The following is a 23,742-nucleotide window of genomic DNA, read 5'->3' as shown; positions in this document are numbered from 1 at the left end:
AAATACATATTGAGATTCTTACAACTGAAATGATTTGGAATTTGCTTGAAAATACAACAGGGAAGTAGAGTAGGTAGTTTAGAAGACACAAGATTGACCATGAGTTGATATAAGGGCATTCCCCGTGGTAGTGTGCTTTTATATAAACTGAAAAGTTTCCACAACAAAAAAAATGAATGAAACAACAAAAAACAAAAATCAAACACCAGTGAGTCGGTGTGGGCAGTGGCTTTGCTCTTTAGTCACTGAAGTGGTAAGTTGTGGGCATATTTCAAGTAATAGCAAGATAATAGAGATACAAGGAATAGCACCACAATTATGATCATACTTCCCTCCCGTGTGCACAGATCTGTGCAACTCACAGGGCCCACACCTGAGCCCCCACTGGAGGTAGTGATACCGCTTTACAAGTGGGCAAACCGAGGCTCAGAGAGGCAAGGTGATCTTCCAAAGGTCACACAATGAGTCAGCAGCAAGACTGGAGCCACAGCGAGTCCTCTATGTGAACAGCAACTTTTCCTGAATGCCCCCTGGGGCAGCGATGCAGGCACTCACAGGAGCTTGCAAGTCAGAGAGGAACCTGCACCCAGCTCCAGATCTTGGGACAGCCTCTGCTGGGCTGGGCGGGGCAGGGCAGAAGAGTCCTACAACCCCAAGTGGCCCAATGTGCCACCTCCCAGAGAGGCAGGACTCAAGGCAAGGACAGATCCAGGTTTTGTGGTCATCAAAGCCTAAACACAATTTAGGGACCGAAACTACAAATACAAAATTAGATATGATAGGGGCGCCTGGGTGGCTCAGTCGTTAAGCGTCTGCCTTCGGCTCAGGTCATGGTCCCGGGGTCCTGGGATCGAGTCCCACATCGGGCTCCCTGCTCCGCGGGAAGCCTGCTTCTCCCTCTCCCACTCCCCCTGCTTGTGTTCCCTCTCTCGCTGTGTCTCTGTCAAATAAATAAATAAAATCTTTAAAAAAAAATTTAGATATGATAGTTAATATTAACTTTGAATGAGAAAAGAAATCACAATAACTGAATTCTTGGTGATTCACGACTCTTCTGGTATCTCCTTTAGGCAATTTATCAGAAATACAAGCATAGACATACTTCCTGGTTGCAACCTGGCTGCCCCTCCCCTCCTGGAACCTCCTGCATCCAAGAGGACCTGGACAAGAGACTGGTCCTGAAGCTTAAACTTCATGTGCTTCTGGAGAAATCCACCTCTAGTGTCCACAGCACTCCTTTAGGGCACTCTGCCCACAACCCCCTCTGGGACTCTCATGTCTCTCCTTCTACCAGTCCTGAGTTTTGCCAATCCCCCTCCCACTCCTTCCCGACATAATATGGCTTCTTTGGACGATTGGAAGCCAGATCCTGTGAAACTGGGTCCTCACTGTCCTACGGCAGATTTCTATGTGCCAGGCCCTGTGCCGGGCACTGGAGGTGGACGCGTTATCTTCATTTTACAACCGAAAAAAGTAAGGCTGCAGGAGACTGGTTATATTCTCAAGGGCACACTGCCAATAAAAAAAAAAAGAAAGAAATTAAATAAATAAATAATAAAGAAATAATAATAATAAATAAAATAAAATACAATAAAAACAGGATTCAACCAGAGGAGATGGAAAAGAGTGAAGGAGAAAAGGAAAGCGAACATCATCACTTTCCCTGGTACATGGAGAATACTCCTGGAAATTGGCTCACACAATTATGGAGGCTGACAAGTCCGGAGATCTGCAGTCAGCAAGCTGGAGACCTAGGATAGCCAATGGTGTGTGGTTTTCATCCAATGGTCAGCAGGCTCGAGACCCAGGAAGAGCTCATGTTGCAGTTCGAGTGTGTAGGCAGGAGAAAACTACTGTCCCAGCTCAAGGCAGTCAGGAAGGAAGGATTCTCTCTTACCAGGAGGGTCAGCTTTTTTGTTCTCTTCAGACCCTCAACTGATTGGATGAGGCTACCCACATTGGAAGGGCAATCTGCCTTACTGATTCCTCCAGAGACACCTTGGTAGACCCACCCAGAATACTGTTTGACCAAATGTCTGGGCACCCTGTGGCCCAGTCATGTGGACACATAAAATTAACTATCATACCCTCTGACATAACCTATAAAACGGCAAGTCCAAATCTGGAAAAATCTCAGGAAGGAAATTGTTACTATGACTGGACTAGTATCATTCTGGGTTCTCAAGAAAATGCCAAACACTGTCTCATAAATATTATGGTTCCTTAATATGATCTCATCTTAATCTGAAATACATGCAAATAAAGGGATGCAGTCATATTCGTGGGACTTATTAATGGCACTGGATTAGACACTTTATAAAGCCTTCCTGGAGATGTTTTGAATCCTACTATATTAATAATGTTTTTAATTGCATTTTATGATTGTTTGATATTTGGGAGCCTTGCTAATCCTAGCGAGACTGCCCCTCCGGTGCTAGCTAACCCCTGGAGAGAGTAAATAACTTGTCTGGAAGCACACCTCTGTTATGCAAACCAAACCATCCAGAGCCCATATTTTGAACCACTTCCTCCATCTGGCTTTCACACTCCAGAAGGCAATACTCTGATGCCCTAATTATCCCAGGGCCAGACATCAGACAACTGGGGTAGCCCCTATGCCCCAAAGCCCACTCAAATTTGTTCAAATTAGCCAACCCCAAACCTGGTCAGCCCTTTCCCCCTGCCTCACAATAACTACAATATAGGCTTCGCCCATGTCTTCCCCTCAAGTTTCCTGCCAGGTGCTTCCCCATGTGGCCCAACGTGGTGTATCGTGCTCCTGTCCCTGAGGAGCTCTGAGTAAAAACTTCCTAGTAGTCATCTCCCAACAAGTTGGAAGATTTTATATGTTTAACCGATACTTTTCTCTGCTCCTCTCCTTACAGATCCACTCAACTGTCAGGTGGCGGGCATTTAAAAGGCAATCTAATTATATATGACTGTGGAATGTTATAATTATGTGGGTGGTTGGGCCAAAGCTTTACAACTAAATAACATAGATACAGTGTGATTTTTTTAATGCAATCATTACTCTAGAAGACTAGAGCGCTGGACCTTCCTTTCCTTTGTCATACTCTTATTACCTGCTCTACCTAAATGAGCTTACCTTCTCCACCAAGGAAAATTTTTTCACCTCCTTTTTATCCATTTAACCTTGGTAAATGGGAAGTGTCATCAGCCAGAGGTGCTCAGAAAGGTGTTTAAGGAATGAGTTTTCTATAGGATATAAATACATGTGCATATTCATACCTATACTAAACTTGTCTCAATCATACAGTGGCTAAATTTGCAGAACCCAAAATCAGGAAACATAATCTAAGCTACTTTTTATTTATACATTTATTTCCTGCACAAAAGATCTGCAAATTAAATTATATTTAGCTATGCTCAATGTGTAAGTGTATCTTTATGGAAAGAATAGAGTTACATGAAATCCACATGCTGCTAAGACTATTTCTACCAGTATTCACTGAGTCTCTGCTACACACAAGGACCTGTGCTGATGGACAGAAATTTCCCCATCCCATTCCTGTGCCCATTCCCAGTCTATTAGCTTTAGGTGCTAAGGGAAGAAGAGCAAATTTGCCAACAAATGCTAATGTAGGCCAAGAATAAGGCAAGTCAAATTTCAGGGGAAAGTCTTTTTTAAATATTATAAGGTCTAATTTGAATATTGGAATGTTTAAAATAAGCCATAAAAAAGCTAGAAATTTTAAGTGGACATTTACATCATCGGTGAGTAAGATTAAAAAAAAAAAAAACTTTCTTAGCATAACACCTTAGCATAACAAAAATCAGGTCAATGGTTTGAATACTCAAACATTTTTTGAAACTTTTTTTTAAAGATTTTTTATTTATTTGAAATAGAGAGCAGGAGCAAAGAGGAGGAGAGGAGTAAAGGGAAGGGGAGGAGAGGCGTACAGGGGAGGAGAAGGGAGGGGTAGAGGGGAGGGGAGGAGCAAAGTGAGAGAGAGAAGCCAACTCCCACTGAGCAGGCAGTCTGACACAGGGCTCAATCCCAGGACCCCCAGGACCTGAGCTGAAGGCATATGCTTAACCCAGGTGCCTCTTCTTTGAAACTTTTGTTTGAGTCTTCATTTCCCCCCCTCCCCCTCCATCCACTCCACACCCATTTCTGCCCACCTCAGGCCCTGAGCTGCTGACATCACCTGGACTCCCTTGCCCTCTGTCTTCTGGTTGGTTTAGTTGGGTATAAGTGTTAGCAAAGAGAGCACAAAGAGTAGTTGGGGTATATCCTCCCGATTTTCTGTCTACTTTGGGCCATGCCTGAGTTGGACAATGGATGGAGGCTGAAAGAACATTGAAGAACATAATAGAAAAGTCTAGATTGTCTTGAACACACTATAAAAGTATGACAACTATCAACAACCATGTTGGGGAAGGTTCAGGAGGAAGTGAGGAGTACAGTGGGGAAAAAAATAAATCACCTTAGAGAACACCTAAATCATCATGAACAGACAATCAGTAGATGTACAATAAAAAAAGCTCTGCTGGTAAGGGTTTAAAATGAAATGAGAAACATGTTATTGAACACTGGAGAAAAGGGATCCTTGTGAAAGAGGAGCAGAAGCTTAAGATAATTGTGTCCTACAGTTAGGTGGAAAGTAGAATTATGAAGAAAAGTAGAAATTGAACCTTTAGCTGAGGATATGTCCAAGCAAAGTGTTGAAGGTGCAGCCAGATTTCTTCTTGCTGCTTTTACGGAAATGTGAAAGAAAAGAGATAAACTGAGGTAAGAGGTGTTCAACCAAAATGAACTAGGACTACCAAGTGGCAAATACTTGCTACATTTCATGACAAGCAAGGATGGCCCAGAGGCTGGAGCCGAGAGCATAGAGGATTACTCCCAGACCTTGAAACCTAATGGAATTGGTCCAACTGGATTTTAAAATTTCTTGGGACCAGTGACTCCTTTCTTTCCTTCCATTTTTTTCCCTTTTTCAATCAGAACCTATGTAACTTTCATCCTATGCCTATGCTACCAGTGTATTTTGGGAGCAGATAACTTGTTTCTTTATTTTCACAGGCTCACAGATCAACAGGAACTGTGCCGTAGGATGCATCATACCTACAGCCCCACTCAGAATAATTTAGATTAATCAGAAGATGAAATGGAGACTTCGGAGCTAATGAGACTCAAATTTGATTTTGTACCTTAGTTAATACTCTGATAGGGGACCGCTTTGGGGACCTTGGAGTGAATATATTTTGTATATGGGATAAGCATGAATCTTTGGGAGCCAGAGTATGAATGGTGTGGCAGGTAAAATAATCCTCCCTCCTGAAGATGTCCTAACCCCGGGAACCTACGAATATTGCAAGCTAAGGGGACTTTGCTGATGTGATTAAGTTAAGGACCTTGAGATGGGGAAAAGTAGCCTGCATGATGTGATTAAGTTAAGGACCTTGAGATGGGAAAAGTAGCCTACGTGATGAATATGTTACATTGCAAGCTAAGGGGACTTTGCTGATGTGATTAAGTTCAGGACCTTGAGATGGGAAAAGTAGCCAGCATGAGGCCCACGTACAGATGGGATGGATCCTCAAAAGTGAAGAACCTTTCCCAGCTGTGGCCAGAGGGAAGGCGTGACTCTGGAAGAAAGTCAGAGAGATTCAAAGCTGCTGGCTATGAAGATGGAGGAAGGGGTTCATGAACCAAAGATGTGGGCAACATCTAGAAGCTTGACAAGAAAAAGGAAAAACAAAACCAAAAAAACCCACCAGATTCTCCCTTGGAGGTTCCGAAAAGAATGTGGCTCTGCTAGTGCTTTGATTTTCTAGTGAGACCCATGCTGGACTTCTGAACTACCGTACTGTAGGAACAGAAATCTGTATTGTTTAGGTCACCAAGTCCATGGTAATTTGTTAGGGCAGCAGTCGGAAACTGGTGAATTGTCTTACTCAAGCTTCACAACAACCCCATGAGGTAGGTATTGTTATTCCCATTTACCACTGCTGAAACTGAGGTTCAGAGAAGTTAAATGACATTCTAGTTAAATCTAAGAGCTTGAATATAAACCCGTATTTTTGAAAGTCGACCCTAACACTCCTTCCACTAACCCAGAGATGGTGGAGGTGTAGAAAATAAAGGTAGCCCATTTTTTGGCAACTGTTCCTACAGAGGTGGCCAGAGAGTTCGGTGCTACACTCTTGGTAGACCTCAGAGGATTTCTGCCTGATACTACCCACTATCTTGACCATCCCAGGAGATGACAGGAACAGTCCAGTGGGGATAGACATGATCAGAGTCTAGAACCAGAGTCCAAAACCACCAAGACGTTTCAATCTCTCTGGGAAAAGAGATGCATCGAAATGCCAACAAATAACTGAGTGACCACAAGAAAGTTCCAAGAAGGGCAAGGAAGGTAACACAACTTCTAGAATCATCTTGACCTGGAGGGACTAGAGTAGCTGCAACCTGGACTGGATGTTGGGCCATGGCTGAGATCAGCGTATTTCAGGACGGTATAGTCATGGGGGGACAAGGGAGCACCATGTACTCCATTCCCCTGGAAAGTAAGTTCTGTCCATACAAGGACCCCATGTGACATGCTAACTGTGTTAGTCTCAGCACCTAGCGAAATGAGGGAGCTCGGTAATTGTCTTAGTCCGTCCAGCCTACTCTAAAATACCACAGACACTGTAGCCTATAAATAGAAATTTATTTCTCAAAGTTCTGACAGCTGGGAAGTCCAGGATCAAGGCACCAGCATGGTCAGGTAAGGGCCTTTTTCCTGTGTCCTTACCTGTTAGAATTGGCTCTGGATCTCTCTGGACCCTCTTTTGTAAGGCAATAATCCCATTCATGAAGGCTATGATTTCATCACCTCCCAAAGACCCCACCAACTAATAACAATACCATCACCTTTGGGGGGTAGGAGTTCCACAGATGAATTTTGGAGGGAGCACAAACATTCAGACCACAGCAGTTATATTTGCTTTAAAACATGAATTAAAAGATGAACAGATTTATGGGACTTAAATCATTCCAAAAAAGTTCTAGGATGTGCCCCTTCCCAAGCTAGTAAGAGAATGATGTGCACACTTCTAAGTTCACCCGTTAGGGACAGAGTAAAGTGCAATGTAATCAATACGAGCCAAACACCTTAGGTGTTTTGATGAGAGAAAGAGTAATCAATGAAAGCTTGGTGAAACAGACAGAATCTGAGCAGGAGGAGACTGGCAGCAGTTGACAAGTGGAGATGCTATGGATGCACCAAGAGGAGGGAAGAGCGTAAGTAAATGAATCAAAGAGCGCATCTGACTCCAGCCTTCTCTGCCCTGCTCTGAGGCCCACGAGCGGACCTGGGAGGTTGGCATCAACTCGCCTGCTCAACTGAAAGCCTTAAGTCCTAGAGGGTGGCCCTCAGCTACAGCTCTTTCTTCAGGGTTCTTTTTTTTTCTTTTTAAGATTTTATTTATTTGAGGGGCACCTGGGTGGCTCAGATGGTTAAGCGTCTGCCTTCAGCTCGGGTCATGATCCCAGGATCCTGGGACCGAGTCCCGCATTGGGCTCCCTGCTCCGCGGAAGGCCTGCTTCTCCCTCTGCCTCTCTCTCCCCCTGCTTATGCTCTCTCTCTCAAATAAATAAACATAATCTTCAAAAAAATTTTTTTAGTTATTTGAGAGAGAGACAGGGAGAGAGAGAGCATGATCAGGGGGCAGAGGGAGAAGTAGACTCCTCGCTGAGCAGGGAGCCTGATGTGGGGCTCCATCCCAGGACCCTGAGATCATAGCCTGAGCCAAAGGCAGACGCTTAACTGACTGAGCCACCCAGGTGCTCCTCTCAGGGTAATCACGCCCTCTGTTTGCTTTTTCAGGCCTCGAATCAATATAATTGCTTCACCACTCTTGTTGGTTTCTCTTAACCTTGCCCACACCTTTGTAAATAGTTATTGTATTAAACCCTTCTTAATAACATGTTTGAATGTGCCGACTGTTTCCCAGAGATCCTGGCTGATAAGGTGGAGAGGCCCAGAAAGTGTTTGGGCAATGGAAGGCCAATCAGATTTGGCTGTTATTCAGAGGAGTAGAAGGGTGGAAAGAAATATTACAGCCCAATTCTGAAGGGAACTGAGGCTTTCTACTGAAAATCAGCTTTGAGAAGTGACAGAACAGAGGGAATAGTTTTGAGAAAACGAATCTGGTATCAGGGAGCAATTTTTTTTAAGATTGATTTTATTTATTTATTTAAGAAAGAGAGAGAGTGCAAGCAGGGGGGAGCAGAGTGAGAGGGACAAGCTGACTCCATGCCCAGCACAGAGCCTGACACAGGGCTCGATCCCACAACCCTGAGATCATGACCTGAGCCAAAATCAAGAGTTGGATGCTCAACTGATGAACCACCCAGGCACCCTCAGGGAGCAACTTAAATAGGAGGAGAGTCAAATCGGTTCTGGAAATCAGTTTGGAGACCAGCGCAGTGGTCTAGGTGTGAGTGATAAGAGCCTGATCAGATGCTGGCATTAGAAATGCAAATAAAGGGGCACCTGGGTGGCTCAGTCGTTAAGCATCTGCCTTCCACTCAGGTCATGACCCCAGGGTCCTGGGATCGAGCCCCGCATCGGGCTCCCTGCTCAGCGGGAAGCCTGCTTCTCCCTCTCCCACTCCCCCTGCTTGTGTTCCCTGGGCTCCCTGCTCAGCGGGAAGCCTGCTTCTCCCTCTCCCACTCCCCCTGCTTGTGTTCCCTCTCTCGCTGTCTCTCTCTCTGTCAAATAAATAAATAAATTCTAAAAAAAATTTTAAAAATAAAAAATAAAAAAATAAATGCAAATAAAGATTCAGATAAGAATGAGGTAGAGGAAAGAGAATGATTGAATAAGAGGTGGGAAGGGCTCCCTGGGAGAAAAGTCAAAGTTGACACGGAAGTAGCTGAAGAGAGAGGAAGTCTATGAAACAGGAAACAGGGCAACAGGGCAGGCAAGGTAAGGGCCTGTGTGGGTTAGTTTTGGGGAGTTAGGTTTGAGGTTTGGGAAGTAGAATCACCTAGAATGAATATCACATAACTGTGGACAAGGAGGAGGGCAGCCTACGGCAGATAGGTGTCCACTGGGAAGAGAGAAATGATTGGAGAAGAATATGTAACTGAAGCTTAGGCTGGGAGCTTAACCCCAGACGACTGCAATCCTATCTAAAGGTCCCAGGTCACAGAGCAGCAATCTGCAGGCCAAATGCAGACCAGAGCTGTGTTTTGGCTCACAGTGTTTTCTTAAATTTTTCATAAGCATTAAAAATTTCATAACATTTTTAATGTAATGAAACAAGTTTCAAAACATTTCATAACATTTCATAACATTAAAAATTTTGGATATCTAACCCCCGAAAAATTCCAGATTCTTGGCCTGATAACACCAGGCCCACATTCTCACATGCCAACCCTCAGCTGGAGCTGAGCCGTCATGGGTTCCAGTTCACCCCAGCCCCACCCAGTCTATGTTGCTCCATTGTCTCACCTGCCCAGCCCTAGCGTGCATTTGAACTCATGGTCCCTGCTAATGGCAGTGAGAGTCCTTGGAAGTTCTCGATGCCTTAGATCCCCTGCGGAAAGCACAGAGGATGAATTGGAGCAATTCAGTTGAGTTCAGCATTTCCAACTGTTTGCTCTGTGCCAAGCATCATGCTAGATGCTGTGGGGGCCGCCATGAAAAAGAATGGTCTGCCTGTTTTCCCAGGAAGACCAGGAATACAAGCCCCCATTGAGGGGCTGTTTCAGAAACTCAGGCACCAGGGAGGGCCTGGAATAGACAACGTGAACAGAGATGAAGGCATGAATACGAAACATATGCTGAACGGAATTTGTGTGACACGTGAGCTATAGGGGACCAAGAAGGAAGAACGTGAACGATGACCTTGCTCAGGTGGATATAATGAAGAGAGGCTGTACGTTAACAGTGTTGGAATACTCAGAGTACAATCCAGGTCCAAAGCAGAGTGGGAGAGAAGGAAACCACACCCCCTACAAGTCCGGGGAGTGGTGTTCTGAGAAAACAAATGTCGGCTCCGCCCTTCCTCTTGGCACCCCTCCTCTTGAGTAATGACAGCGCTGTCACCACCTGGGTATTCAGGAACTGGATTACTATATTGTTAGCAAATAAACAAAATTGAGCAATCTTCATTTAGGCCTGCAGGGCCATGGTGGAACTCTACAGAGCTGTTATAAAAGTAAATATTTTAACATTAAGTATTATGCTGTGGAGCAAATGCCCTGGTAGTGGACCGAGAGAAAATCATCCAGGAAACAAATATCATGTACTGCTCCCTGATAATTCAGGGGTTAGAGCCACAGTGGGGTTCGTTAGTTCCCTAATTCTTTAGGAACAAAGCATAAGAAATGTCTTTGAAGAGTTACTGATAAAGAGTTATCAGTGAGGACTTGGCAACGAAACAGCAGTCCCCTTTGCTGCTAAGAAATTTCCTACCAGTTTCCCCAGCCTACACTCATTTTACAATCAAGAAAGCCTTATAATGAGGGATGGACTGACAATTTCACCAAGCCACGTATTTGCTAAGCAGAAAACAAAAATTCTACTTACAAAAGGAAAATGCATGCACTCTGACTTCAGAAAAGGAAGAAATAAGTCAGTCAATTGGATTATTTCAACTGAAAGTTTGAGGTTTTGATTCAGTTATATGGGAGGGGGGAAATGCCTTGCTTTTCTGCTTGCGTTAGCCGATGGGAGTGTGGCCATTCAGGTTCTGGAGTATGAATAATCCCAATTTAGCTCTCCTTCAAGTCCATCGTTCACAGTTGGCCTCTAGTCAAGTATTCTGCAATCTTCCTTTCAACGTCTGCATGTGCCTATGTGTGCCCATCCCAGACTATAGAACAGGACACACTGGAGAAGGAGGCCTGATACGGGATTAATTTGCTCCCAGTCACGCAGGAGGGATCAGCTTAGGCTGAATCTGTTAAATGATCACAATGAAATTACTCATCAGGCTCAGGAGTGCTGGGCTTCCTGCTCAGTCTCCCATACAAGAAGGCTCCGAAGGGTAGAATTTCATTATAAACAAGGACTGGCCAATTAATCACACATATTATTCCCTGGAATCCAGTATGTGAGGTCTTAACACAATGAGAAAAGACTCTTTAATTACAGGTTATATATCTGTTGTTTGAACATGATTGAAGAGACGCCAAACGCAATCCTTTAATGGTCAGAACAGAATGAGGGGTAGGTTAGGTACCAGGCATGCCAGGTCGCCTAAGCTCTGTCTGTCCTGTGTCTAACCAAATGATGCAGTTCCCCATCCTGGTGAAGCTTTGTCTGAGGGTGTGTCAGGGGCCAGGGAGTCAGAAGACTAGGTCCACATTCCAGGCAGTGCCAGGCAGGGCTCGTCCTTAACCATTCTGGGCCATGCTTTCTTCAGCAATGGATAAAGGGGGGGGCGCCTGGGTAGCTCAGTCGTTGAGCGTCTGCCTTCAACTCAGGTCATGGTCCCAGGGTCCTGGGATCGAGCCCCGCATCGGGCTCCCTGCTCAGCGGGAAGCCTGCTTCTCCCTCTCCCCACTCCCCCTGCTTGTGTTCCTTCTCTCGCTGTGTCTCTCTCTGTCAAATAAATAAATAAAATCTTAAAAAAAAAAAAGCAATGGATAAAGGATTGGGTTGCAAGTCTTCAAAGGTCCCTTCCTTTTCAAAAACACTGTGATCTTCAAAATGAGGGGGAAAGGGAAATGGAGGTTCACAAGCAGGTACTCAAATGGAAATACTTGTTCTCCTAACTCCTTAGATTGATCTAAGCTATGAATTATTGCAGCACAGAATGACAAAGGTATAACCAGGCCTGCCCCTGGTGTTTCTTCCTCGTATAAGAACATCAGTCATATTGGATTAGGCCCTACCCTATGATCTCATTTAATCTTAATTACCTTTTTAAGGGCCCTATTTCCAAATACAGTCACATTCCAAGGCACGGGGGTTAGGGCTTCAACATACGAATTTTGAGGGGACACAATTCAGTCCATAACATCAAAGTTAGCCCCAGTGTGTTCTAAATTTCCTACTCCTTTCAAAGTTCTCTTCCCCATCCTCCCGCCCCCAATTTAGCACTATTACAAAGTAAACCTCAGGGCTGGCTGGCTGGCTGGACCTACTTTTCTTCTTCCTGTTACCATCCAAATTTGTTGGATTACATAGACTTTTAAGGCTGGGAATTAAGAAGCAACTAGTTAGGGGGCGCCTGGGTGGCTCAGTGAGTTGGCTCAGGTCATGATCTTGGGGTCCCGCGATAGAGCCCCACATCGGGCTCCCCACTGCATGGGGAATCTGCTTGTCCCTCTCCCTCTACCCCTCCCCTGCTCATGGGCTCTCTCTCTTAAGTAGATAAATAAAATCTTAAAAAAAAAAAAAGCAACTAGTTGGCTTCAGGCCTAGTCTGTGCAGCTTCTAGCAACTTCCCCCCACTGCTGCTATTTACCAAGTCTTCAGGGTCAGAGAGGAGTTATGTAGAGGGTGGTGGGGCAGGAAAAGGTAAGAAAAAAAGAGAAAAAGAAATGTGCATCTATGCCTAGAAATGCCCCATCATGGTTCTGTCTCCATTCCCTATTAGACATTTCCTGTGTTACAACATATCGGATTAACAAGCCTAGGCACAGGAAAGATGGAAGAGAAACCGTTCTGCAGAGGAATCCTGGTTTCCCAACAACATTCAATATCATTTTCTCTGGCAGAACACCAGCCACACAGACCCACTCACACAACCTATCAGCCCTGACTGACATCTCAAGCACGCCAGCCCCATATGTATTTATATATTTGTTTAGCCCCTAAAAAAAAAAAAAAAAAGGAAGCCTAAATTTTAAATAGTTATATCTCAAACCACCAGCTGTCTTCTTAATGAATTTTGTTTTTTTAGATGTAATTATAAGCAACCCTCTCCAACCTGCTTATGCATTCAATAAATATTTATTGAATACCTTCCATATACCAGGACTGAGGATACCAACGGTGATGGCCGTAAGCTTGTAGTCCAGTGAGGGAGACACACAGGTTCTAATAAATGGTATTTATTTCACATCTCTGTGCCAGGTGTGGTGCTAGGTACTTAAACAGATGGGAAGACACAATTATCTCCACAGTGCAGTGAAAAAGCTAAGGCGGAAAGAAGTTCAAAAGCCAAGGTCATGCTGCTAGTCCATGGAAGTGTCAAGACCACAGCCATGTCACCTGACCTTTGGGAGTGCCCTTTGCACTCTGCAGGGATCTTAACCTGAGGCCTGTGAACTTCAGTGGAAAAAAAAAATCACATCTTTATTTTCACTAATCTCTAACTGAAATTTAACATTTTCTTCAATTATACATGCAGGCAAAAACCACAGCAGTATTAGCAGTACCTATAATTGCCACCAATAGAAATCGCAGGTGCTGGGGCCCCTGGGCGGCTCAGTCCGTTAAGCATCTGCCTTTGGCTCAGGTCATGATCCTGGGCCTCAAGCCCTGCCTGGGGCTCCCCGCTCAGTGGGAAGTCTGCTTCTCCCTCTGCCCCTCCACCCTGCTTGTGCTCTCGTGCGCGCTCTCTCTCTCTCTCTCTCTCTCGTATTCGCTCTCTCTCAAATAAATAAATAAAATCTTTAAAAAATCACAGGTGTTTTCTTGTATCACAGGTGTTGCCTATACCTTGAAATACTGTTTATGCTCATTACTACTTCAAAATTATGGTAGCTATTAGATCTGCTGCTAGATCTTTAATGCGTTAGGTTTTCTTTAAAGCACATATATTACATTATAAATTCTTTTGATATTTTGATAAGTGCTTTAGCAATAGTTTCCTTTACAATACTCTGCCTTTTATTTTATAGCTTTAAAAGTACTGCTCTGAGAAGGCATCCCTTAGTCTCCCCAGAACTGCCTGCCTAAGGGGTACATGGCACAGAAACATTATAGCAATGAGAAGCCCAGGCAGATGCAGAGGCTCTTCTCACTATGTGTTTGAGCAAGAAGCTAGGTCGGAATTTTCATAATTAAGAGAGATGAAGAGCAAATGATAAGAGCCCCAATTCCACCAGAGAACTCTTTCTCTCCTTTCCACCAATTCCCGTTCAGCACGTGACCTAAATGCTCTCCTCTGCTAGTTCCAGCTGAAGCTGATTCCTTTAATGTCCCCCTCTGTGTGTCCCCCTCTGTCCAACGCGCGGCGTCAGTGGATAAATGGGTCCCCGCTGCGGGCAGATGGGCTGATGTCAACCTCCGATCCCTGAGACTGAGCACTTACTCGCGTCCCGGGACGGCGCTAAGTGACATATTCAACAAGTGGAAGGCGTCAGAAATTCCCACACACCAAGACCACGGATCCTTCGGTTTTCAACCGGCCCTCGCAGGTTGGCCTCTCCGCGCCCCCGAAACCCGACACTCCGGGAAGGAATCCCGAGTCCCCAGAGCCAAGTTCCAGACAAGGGCAGCAAGAGCGGCGGGAGTCGCGGGTGGGGAAGGAGCCTGAAGCGCCATGGGACGCGCACAGTCCCAGCTGCGTGGGCAGAGCTGGGCCAGAAACCAGCCCCTGGGGCGATCTCTGTCCCCGCCCGGTCCCCCTCCCCTGGCCGAGGGCCCGAGATCGGCCGCCGGAGGCCTCTTACCCAGGGGCGAGCGGAGCTTCCGGCCACAGTGTTCGCGCAGCAAAAGCTGCGGCTCCCTGCCCGGGCTCACTGCCTCGGCTGGGGCCCCGCCCGCCCGCCCGCCTGCCCGGCCCCCGGGCGGATGCTAGAGGCGGGGAGAGCTGCCCGCCACCCCCCAAGAAAGGTCCGGAAAGGTCCTGCCGCTGCCCCGCCCGGCGCCCCAGCCGGACACCGAGGCCAAGTGCAGACGGCACCAGAGGACGGAGCCAGGGACGCGGGTCCAGCCGGCCCCGGGCGCTGCTCGCGGGGGCACGCCGGCCCCTACTCCGAGCGCACTCTGGAAGGGCACGGAGGCCACCTGTTAGTCCCGCCTCCCCTCCCCCCACGCCCTCCGGCCCCACCCCCTCTCCCGGCCGGCGCGGCGCTACTGGGAGGGGCGAAGTGGAGGCCGGGCTCTGGGTGAAGGCCCGGCAGTTTGGGTTGGGTCCTCCCGGGCGTGCTTCCGCCTGGCTCCCAGCACGGCCCAGGAAGACAGCTACTCCTGCGCACACTTAACAGAGAAGGCCACCGTGGCGCAGAGCAGCCCAACGACTCCCTTTGGTAAACGCTGGAGCGGCTCTCTGAGCTCAGGGAGCAGACTGGGGTCAGCCGGCTTCAGCCACTGGCCTTCACACCGTCTTCCATCCTACTTTCATGACTGGACATTTTCAGGTGGCTGCTCTTTCAAGGGGGTTGCAAAGTGTGGATGAGCGGTCCTCCACCAAAACAGATCAAGCAGCATCTTTTTATAATAAACATAGGGTGTCCCAAAAGTCTTACCACAATTTTAAGCTGTTTAAGACGTTGAAAACTGTAAGATACTGATGAAAGAAATCGAAGAAGACACAAACGCAAAGATAGTTCATGCTCGTGGGTTGAAAGAATTAATGTCGTTAAAATGTCCCTACTACCCAAAGCAATCTATAGGTTCGATGCAGTCTTTATAAAAATTTCAATGACAGTTTTTTTCACAGAAATAAAACAAATCATCCTAAAATTTGTATGGAACCCTAAGACCCAGAATATCTAAAGCAATCTTGAGAAAAAAGAACAAAGCTGGAGGCATCATGCCTCACCTAAGATCCCTCCTTCTCCTTCCGAGAAGAGCAGTGACTGTAACATCAGACAGCCAGGAAGGGGGCGAAGAGTTTACGCACTCACTCATGCAATCATTCTTGCATATGATGGATACTCCGCAGTCCCTGCGTGCTATGTGTCAGGCAAGTCCCGTGCCTGCTCCCTGGTCACACGCTGTTGACAAAACCAGACTTAGTTCCTACCCCTGTGGGGCTTGCAAAGTAGTAAAAGTGCGCTTCCGCGGATGGGGGTCTAGGAAAAGCATCACTGAAGGGTGGGAAGAAGAAGGACTTGCACGGAGAAGAACATAACCCGACTCGAGAATATTTAAGAGAAGGAAAAGCAAACCGACAGGGCTCTGGGAAGACAGTGCAGGCTCCCGAGCAGGAAGAGCCAGCACAGGAATGGGCGAGAATAGGGACTGGAACAGAGAAAGGGACCCTCTGGCGAACAAGAAAGGGAAGGTGGGAAGGAAGGGCACGTATAGAGGCTGTTCCTGCAAACGAACAGCTTTCAATAGTACTCTCTGCTTGGCTCCTCAGCATGCCCCCCCCTTGTCCCTTCCGTTCTTCCCTGGGTGGATGGGTATAGCTAGAGAAAAGGCTCAGTCCCTGGCCCCAGCACACCTACCCTAGCTGAGAGCGCAGCCCCAGGCCCAGATAACGTCAGCTTCTGAGGAACTGCAGTGAGACCTCTAGGGGGGCTGGGGATGGACCGGTTCCTCCCGCATCTGCCCTGCAGGTACTGAGCCAGCTGCACACACAGTGCTCATCCGGCCAGACCACGGGCAGTCTCGGCAGAACCGCAGCAGGGAGGGCAAACAGGGCATAATGATTGTGTAACTATGCCCGGTTTTTAAAAGGCAGCCCCAACATCTCCCAAATGTGCTGTTTCCCTCAGAGCCATCCTGCATACCAAATAATAACCAAAATTGCTATCAGGCTCCAGGGTAGCTAGAGTTTCCCCATCTGTTACACAAAAGATGAAGTTGTTTTTCTGACCAGAAGCACTACTGTATATGGAGGGACCTCACCAACTACAGAGGGCTCTATCTCAATCAGCATTCTTGGTCGCAAGCAGGAAACAGGCTCTGGATACCGTATGTAGAAAAGGGTTATTAAAGGCTCTCAGGGGTTCACGGAACCACCAAAATGATGCAGGAATGATAGCAGGAAAAGTGGACAGGAATCAAGATAGCTCTGCAGAACCAAAAACCAGAAAGCGGAATACCATCTGGCGGCACCAAGAATGTTCCCACTGTCCTCGCAAATGACACCAATATAAAGGAAATGAGAATTCAAGTCCTCGGTGGGAGTGTCCACTGACCAAATCTATGTCAAAGGCCAGCACCGTAGCTATTGAATCGGAGCGAGAGCACATTCTGTCCCTCAGACTTCCACCAGCGTTCTTATGATGGGCGTCCTGCCCGAGTGGGGAAAGCGGTGGGATACTGGGCAGGAAAAAAAAAGAAAAAGAAAAAGACGCTGTCTGCTATACGCTCTATAAATATAAGATCTTATTAGTATAGATTGTCTTCTACATTCATAAGCAAGGTGGTACGATAGTGAAAACTCTCAGTCCTAGAGCAACAGTGGGTTCTGCGAAATCTTTCAATGTTAGAACGCCGTAGAGTGAGGGTGTGGCTCAGGGCAGCTCAGACTCTCCATCCACAGGAATCTCCTAGGATGTAAGAAAACTACTGGATCTGGAATCAAGGCTTTCTCAGAAACATAGTCTCAAGCTCAGTTTGGGGCAGTTCTTTTTTTACCCAAACTTCCTCGTCTATATAATAGAGATAAGATCTGTCCTCCTATCTCAAGGATATACTAGAAGAATAAATACTGTGTCTCTTGGGCCATGGATACTTCAGAGTGTATGGAACTAGGAGGACCCATATACTTTGGGTTTGTGCACCACCAGACTCAAAGAGAATGTATTAATATGCCTGTTAACTGTATCAGTAAAATGGGTATTTTTTAAAGTGCCTACCTCAAAGTATCCCTATGAAAATTTAAATGAGTTAAGACATATAAATTGATTGGGACCATAAGGGGCACACAAACGCCCCTTAGACGCAAAATTGAACCTGCGAGTGGGAGTGATAATCCCAAGAGATGAAGCAAAAAGTGGGGGAGGGCCCCAGTCCCTCCTCCAGCGCGGGTACCTGCTGTGGGTGTTCCTTCTGCCTCAAGAACAAGCCCTGGGGGGTGGAGGGCTTTCTTTGGAGTTGATGGTTGGCTCCTTGTCTGCGTTGGCTCCTTGCCAAAGATACTTTTCTTCCCAGACCTGCCCTCATGCCAGCAGGGAGCCCCATCATTCCCGGTCTCTGTTCTTCTGATACTTTATGTCATAGTTACTTACCAATCCCTCTAATGCAGTTATGTACAAGGTGACAAATTGTGTCTCTCCAAGAAAAAGAAAAACCCACTGAAGACAGGAACTGTGTCTTCCTCTTCTTGTGCCCAGGGCTTAGCACTAGGGCTTTTATCCAATAAAAGTGTGTTGGGTTCAACAGAATGGTTTCTCGGTAAGAGTATAAGCACCAAAAGGGGGTTCAAACAGGCTGCTTCAAAGGTGTGTTAAAAATCCAGTAAACTTGGGGCGCCTGGGTGGCTCAGATGGTTAAGCATCTGCCTTCAGCTCAGGTCATGATCCCAGGGCCCTGGGATCGAGCCCCGCATCGGGCTCCCTGCTCAGCGGGAAGCCTGCTTCTCCCTCCCCCACTCCCCTTGCTTGTGTTCCCTCTCTCGCTGCGTCTCTCTCTGTGTCAAAAAAATAAATAAATTCTTAAAAAAAAATCCAGTTTATAAACTTATAATTCACATGTGATAAGCACCGTGAGGGCTAGTAATTCAAGGAAAAACTTGGGATTTGGAGAGAGTATGGTGATCTAAGGCCTTTGAGGCCCCTGGAGCAGGTAGCAATTTTCGTACTTGTCCATTTACCACTTTTCTACATGTTTTGAACACAGGAAAAGTCCACCTAGGAGGGAGCTCTCGGGGCTATGAAGCTGCAGCAAGCATTGCCCTGGCGGGCCTGGGGACGCCCATGGTTCCAGACGCAGCATGAAGAATGGAGGGAATTTGGGCCTGGTTTGTGGTAACTCTATTAAATTTAGTTGGGCACACAACCCTGAAAAAGTTGCTGGGTGCCTGAAGAGAGCAGTGAAGAGTGCAGTGAGTGAGTGAAAGCAAGCAGCCTTTTTCCCAACAGCCAATGGCTTTGGCCCTCGGGCGGCCAACATCCAAGATCCGAAGGGGGCCCTGAGCAGGGTCTTTCTCCAGGAAATGCCACTTTTAGGCTTCCTTGTTTTCTCTCTCAGCTATGCTCTACTGTTGTCCTTTCTTAAGTACATTCTCTCTCCCGTTACTGATTTCTCACTTTTCTATCTGGTGTCTCTTTCTCCCCCAGGAGTTTTAACCTCTACTACCACCTCGTGCCCAAAATATAGCCTTGTCAAACAGGAGAGAAGTCATGATGAAAATGGAATAAAAAGGCTTAGTCTCTGTATGACCCGTGTTGCCCATTTGAAATCAGGTCGTTTTGTGGATAAGCAGTATCATCCAGCTGGGACCCAGGAGACAGAGGGCCTAAATTTTTCTTATTGTTGGGAAGAAAACCTTCAAAGTCATGTTGAAGGGTTTGTTACATACATATGTGACAGGATAGCAGGATTAAGGGGCTGTGTGAGAAGCAGATGCCAATACAGAATTAAACATGCAGTGATTTTATTGGGAAACTCTTGGGGGAGAAAATGAGGAGGGAGATGGAGAAAGTTGGGATAACCATCAGAGTACGATGCAAGTCTGACCCTAAAAGAAGAAGAGAGGAAAGAAAGGTTGAATGGAAGCTTTCTAGACAGCTGTGTAGTCTAAAGAAGGTCCAGCAAGGCTGTCAGGCCAAAGTCGGCTATTAGAGGAGACCCGTATCTCCCAGACAGAGCCAGCTTGATGAGCTTGCAACCTGTAGTCACGCAGAGCCCACACCTGGTTTACCGCTCTGCTGTTGCCATCTTGAAATTCTTAATAAAATTTGAACAAGGGACCCTGGGCTTGCCTTAATCTCCCTGCTGAGCTCAGTCATTGGCTAGGAGCAGCCCATGGGAAGCATACTTTAGCAAAAATGTGGCGGTGGAATTCAGGGTGAAGTAGCTGAGGCCTTTGTTCAGTTATGTTCCTATAGCTGGAGAGCTGTGAGGCATGGTCTCCTGCCTCCACAGCCCACTTCCTGTGCCACAGAGATCTTCTCCACAAAGGTGCAGAAAGCAGCTCCTCCATGGGCCTCCTGGCCTCCCTCTTGAGGAGCAACTGAGAAGAGGGAGTTCACTGGATGAATTAGAGATCATCACAGTTGATCCCAAGGCCACAGTGAATACTGACCTTCTCCCTTCTCCAACATCCATTCTAAACCCCTTTCAGCCTCTGCTCTCACCTTGGCAGGTCTTGGGACTTACCTGGTGGTGTGACCCAAACCTTTATTCCTGAGGGGTTTGAACACTTGATAGTCAAAGCCTGGGGTGGCTGCATGTGTTCTAGGCACAGTTATAGTGGGATAAGGGAGTAGAGGAGATGCCCACATAAATCACTGGAGTCCCACCTGTATTCCTCCTGGCCCCCACGGTGTTAAAGCAGCACCCCCCTCCTGATGATCAGGTTCAGTTACTCCTGCTAGTGTGGCAACTCCCCTCTTGCCTGCTTGTCCCTGACACAAAACCCCAAAGTGCCCTCTCAGCAGCCATAACTTCTCATTCAATGCGGCCTTCATTGTGCCTCTGGTGGGCCTGGACCCTCAACCACACAAGAGTCTAGGGTTGCAAGGAAAGGAAGCACAAATTCCCTGGGGGTCATCAAGAATGATGGCAAGTTAGGCCATGCCTGCTTCCACCCCTTGGTTTTCAGAGCCTTGTATCCTTCTTAACTGAGGACACAGCACCATATAGAGGGCTCTGATTTAATAAATGCACCATGTCCTGAAGAACAGCGCTGCACCGTTCCAGGGTGACTCTAGAAGGCCACTCCAGCAGTCTGTGAGACCAGTCATTTCTAGGTGGTGCAGTACATGACAGAACCAGAGGATCTCATGGTTATGACCCACTCCTACCCCTCCTCCACTTGAAGTAGACCTCCTGGTTGGATGCTCTGCTAAATGGGATTCCATACCTGTGGATGAGACACTTAGGCCTCCAGAGAGAAGTGTTGGCTGAGACGGTGGGCAGGGAAAACGGACGACATTCAACTGACAGTTTGTTTCAGGGTTATGTTAACTCTCTCCCACCTCCTGTCATAATACAGTCTGAGAGATCTGGGCCTCTCTGATATCTAAGAGAGTATCATACTGATCCATCTCACTGATGACATCCAGTGACTGGACAGGATGAGCAGGAGAGGCTAGAATGCTCCTACAGGCCTCGATAAGACACATGCACTTGAGGATGGGAGAAAACTCTATGAAGAGTCAGGAATAGACCATTTCCGTGACATTTTTTAAGAGTTCTAATCGTCAGGGGGTATTCTGGGATATCCCCTTCCAAAATCACAAACTGCTGCGTCGTACCATCCTGTCACAAAGAAGGAAGTACAGCGCCTTGCAGACCTCTTTGTGTTCTAAAGGCAACATATCCCACCCCGGGGATATTTTCTGGCCCATATACTGGGTGACACAGAAGGCTGCCAGCTTCAAGCTGAGCTGAAGCAGGAAAAGGTGTTGCAAAAGGTTCAAGCCAGCGCCGTCAGCCCTGCCGGCTGCCCTCCATGGGGTTAGATGGGTCAGTGGTGGGAAAAGATGCAGTATGGCCACTGCATGGAGCTGGGGCTCCGGCAGACCCATCGTAACCTGGACTCGATGCACGACCTCATTTTTCACCTGGTCCTCGTAGGACCTCCTCCATTCCAACAGGAGGCCATGATGCTCCTTTGGGTCTCTCTGAATCAGGGTCAACTCAGAACCTTTTGTCCAACAGTCCTACTGTACAGTCACCCAAGTAAATGGCCATCGGTTCCTTTGAGGAAGGACTGGAGGGACTGTCAAGGTCTGTCCGTGCCAGTGTTGCAGGGTCCTTCCTCCGGCTGCCTCTTTAGTCAGTGGGTTCCAGATCTCAAAATTGCCTCAAGTCTGGGAACTGAGCAAGAGATCATGACTTGAAGTGACGGCCCTCAGCTTCTTGCTCTTCCAATTCTGAATTTTTTTTAATAAACAATGGCCCATGGACCACATCAAACCAACCACCAGTTTTTGTAAAGGAAGTTTTGTTGAAACACAGCTACACTCATTTTCGACATAGCGTCTGTGGCTGCTTTCGTACTACAACAGCTGATGGGACCTACAAAACCTAAAATATTTACTATCTAGCCCTTTACCAGAAGTCTGCTGACTCCTGTTATAGAGGCTAAGCAGCACCCTTGTTGACTATCTGCTTATTTTGCCCCCAGACGCAAAACCGACACCATGCTCTGCTAACCATCATCCCAACCCCCTGCTGCCAAAGCCCACTGCCTGCCCTCCAACCCTGCCTTCTGGTGAGTAGGCTAGGTCTGGCCTTGGGGCTTGCGACAGTTAAGTGCCCCTCCTGGCCTCGATCTTCACATATGCTAACATGCTCAGTTTACGGTCACTTCTCAGAACTTCCATCATCCCCAGCCTGCAAAACTTCTTAGTGACATTGGTGCCCCTCTTGATGGCATGTCCCGTGCTCTCTCATGGGCCATATTCTCTGTGGGTCTTCTGGCCTTACATAATATACCCTTCCCGCATGCCCACTTCCATCGACCTCTTCATTCCTTCTTGTGCAGCCTGCCGGGATGAAGAAGAAAAGGAAGGAAGTTTGGCGGGGGAAGCATCTTAAACTGCTGAGCAGAGCTTCAGTGATGCCAAGGGGGAGTCTTGCAGCCAACAGTGACCATCGGGGAAGGCCCATCTGCCCTAGGAGCAGACCACTGGCTAGGCGCAAGCTGTGCGGAGCCTGCCTCAGTGCCAACGCAGGGGCCTGCGGGCACCGCAGCTGGGACCCTAGGTCCGTTATGGTCCCCGTCGGGAGAGCTGTGGGAGGTGCAGGCGCATGGCCACGATGGGAAGAGAAAGAAGATTAGGGGGGAGGTGACAGCCTGCTTTAAATGCCAGTCTGCATCCTTAATATCAGGTCTGACTCGGAAGGTGGCACAAGCCACTGCTCAGTTTGTCACCTCTCCTGGGGAGCCGAGGGCGGGTCAGTAGAGTAAGAGGACGCCAGGAGGGACTCAGAGACGGAAGGTGACTCAGTGTGCCTCCTCTCCTTACCATTGTACTTTCTACCCAGACGGGAAAGGGGCATCTGCCCTCCTTCGGGAGCTGTCTCTTCTGCGCTCCCCTAGTCTGACAGGTACGGTACATTTGTGGACCTCAGTCGAGGCCGAGACTGTGAGGCGGTCAACAGCCAGGAACATCTCATCCGAGATGAATTCGTTTGCCCGGATGCGGCCACTGCACTGAGCGGAGAGACTGGTACCATTATTAAGTGAAAACAACAGTCCAGAAGCCAGTGCTCGACAGCCACAAATTACAAGGTGTCTTATGTTAAGTAATGCTGGGCTACTGTTAGGGCTCACCTCAGGTCTGCATGCTGACCCCCAAGGGAGACCGAATTACGCTGCGCCCTCCAGTGAGAAAACCTGGCTTCCAACTCTAGCTGTGCTCTTCCCCCACAGCCATTAAGGTACAGAAGAGATGGAGCTGAGTGGTAGGCTCAAGATCCAGAAACGCAGGCTCAGCCAGGCAACATCGAAGGTAGCTTTCTTGAGGTTGTGGTGGTGGTGGTGAAATGTCTCAGAACAGCCGTGATGGGAATGTCCTGGCCACGCTGGAGTGTTTGTTTCTCCTAGCGGCTTGGCTTACTTCGCTTCTGTCAACTCCAGCATCATTATCATCTCAAGGCAAGGCCCCTGAGCCACTTCTCACCCAGTTCCAGTCTCTCCATTGTTTGTTTCTATCAGAGAGGTGTGGAGCTTCATGGTCAGCTTAGAATTAAAACAGCCTTGCAGGAGAATCATAGAGTTCTGTGCAGTCTTCCCACTCGCCTCTCT

The 23,742-nt window shown here is 47.4% G+C and overlaps 1 protein-coding gene across 1 annotated transcript in view; it reads right to left on the bottom strand.

Moving 5' to 3' along the window:
* SQOR (sulfide quinone oxidoreductase) overlaps window positions 1-14,677 on the bottom strand; it is a 49,915-nt gene extending 35,238 nt beyond the window's left edge. Inside the window, exon 1 of the mRNA XM_032417951.1 lies at window positions 14,594-14,677. The gene's annotated coding sequence lies outside the window, so the exon portion shown is untranslated. The remainder of the gene's footprint in view (window positions 1-14,593) is intronic.
* Between the last annotated feature and the right edge of the window lie 9,065 nt (window positions 14,678-23,742).

Source organism: Phoca vitulina, unplaced genomic scaffold (assembly GCF_004348235.1).
Source record: "Phoca vitulina isolate PV1807 unplaced genomic scaffold, GSC_HSeal_1.0 scaffold20, whole genome shotgun sequence".
NCBI classification, from domain to species: domain Eukaryota; kingdom Metazoa; phylum Chordata; class Mammalia; order Carnivora; family Phocidae; genus Phoca; species Phoca vitulina.
The sequence above is the reverse complement of the archived record's forward strand: the minus strand, read 5'-3'. Positions and strand labels throughout refer to the sequence as shown.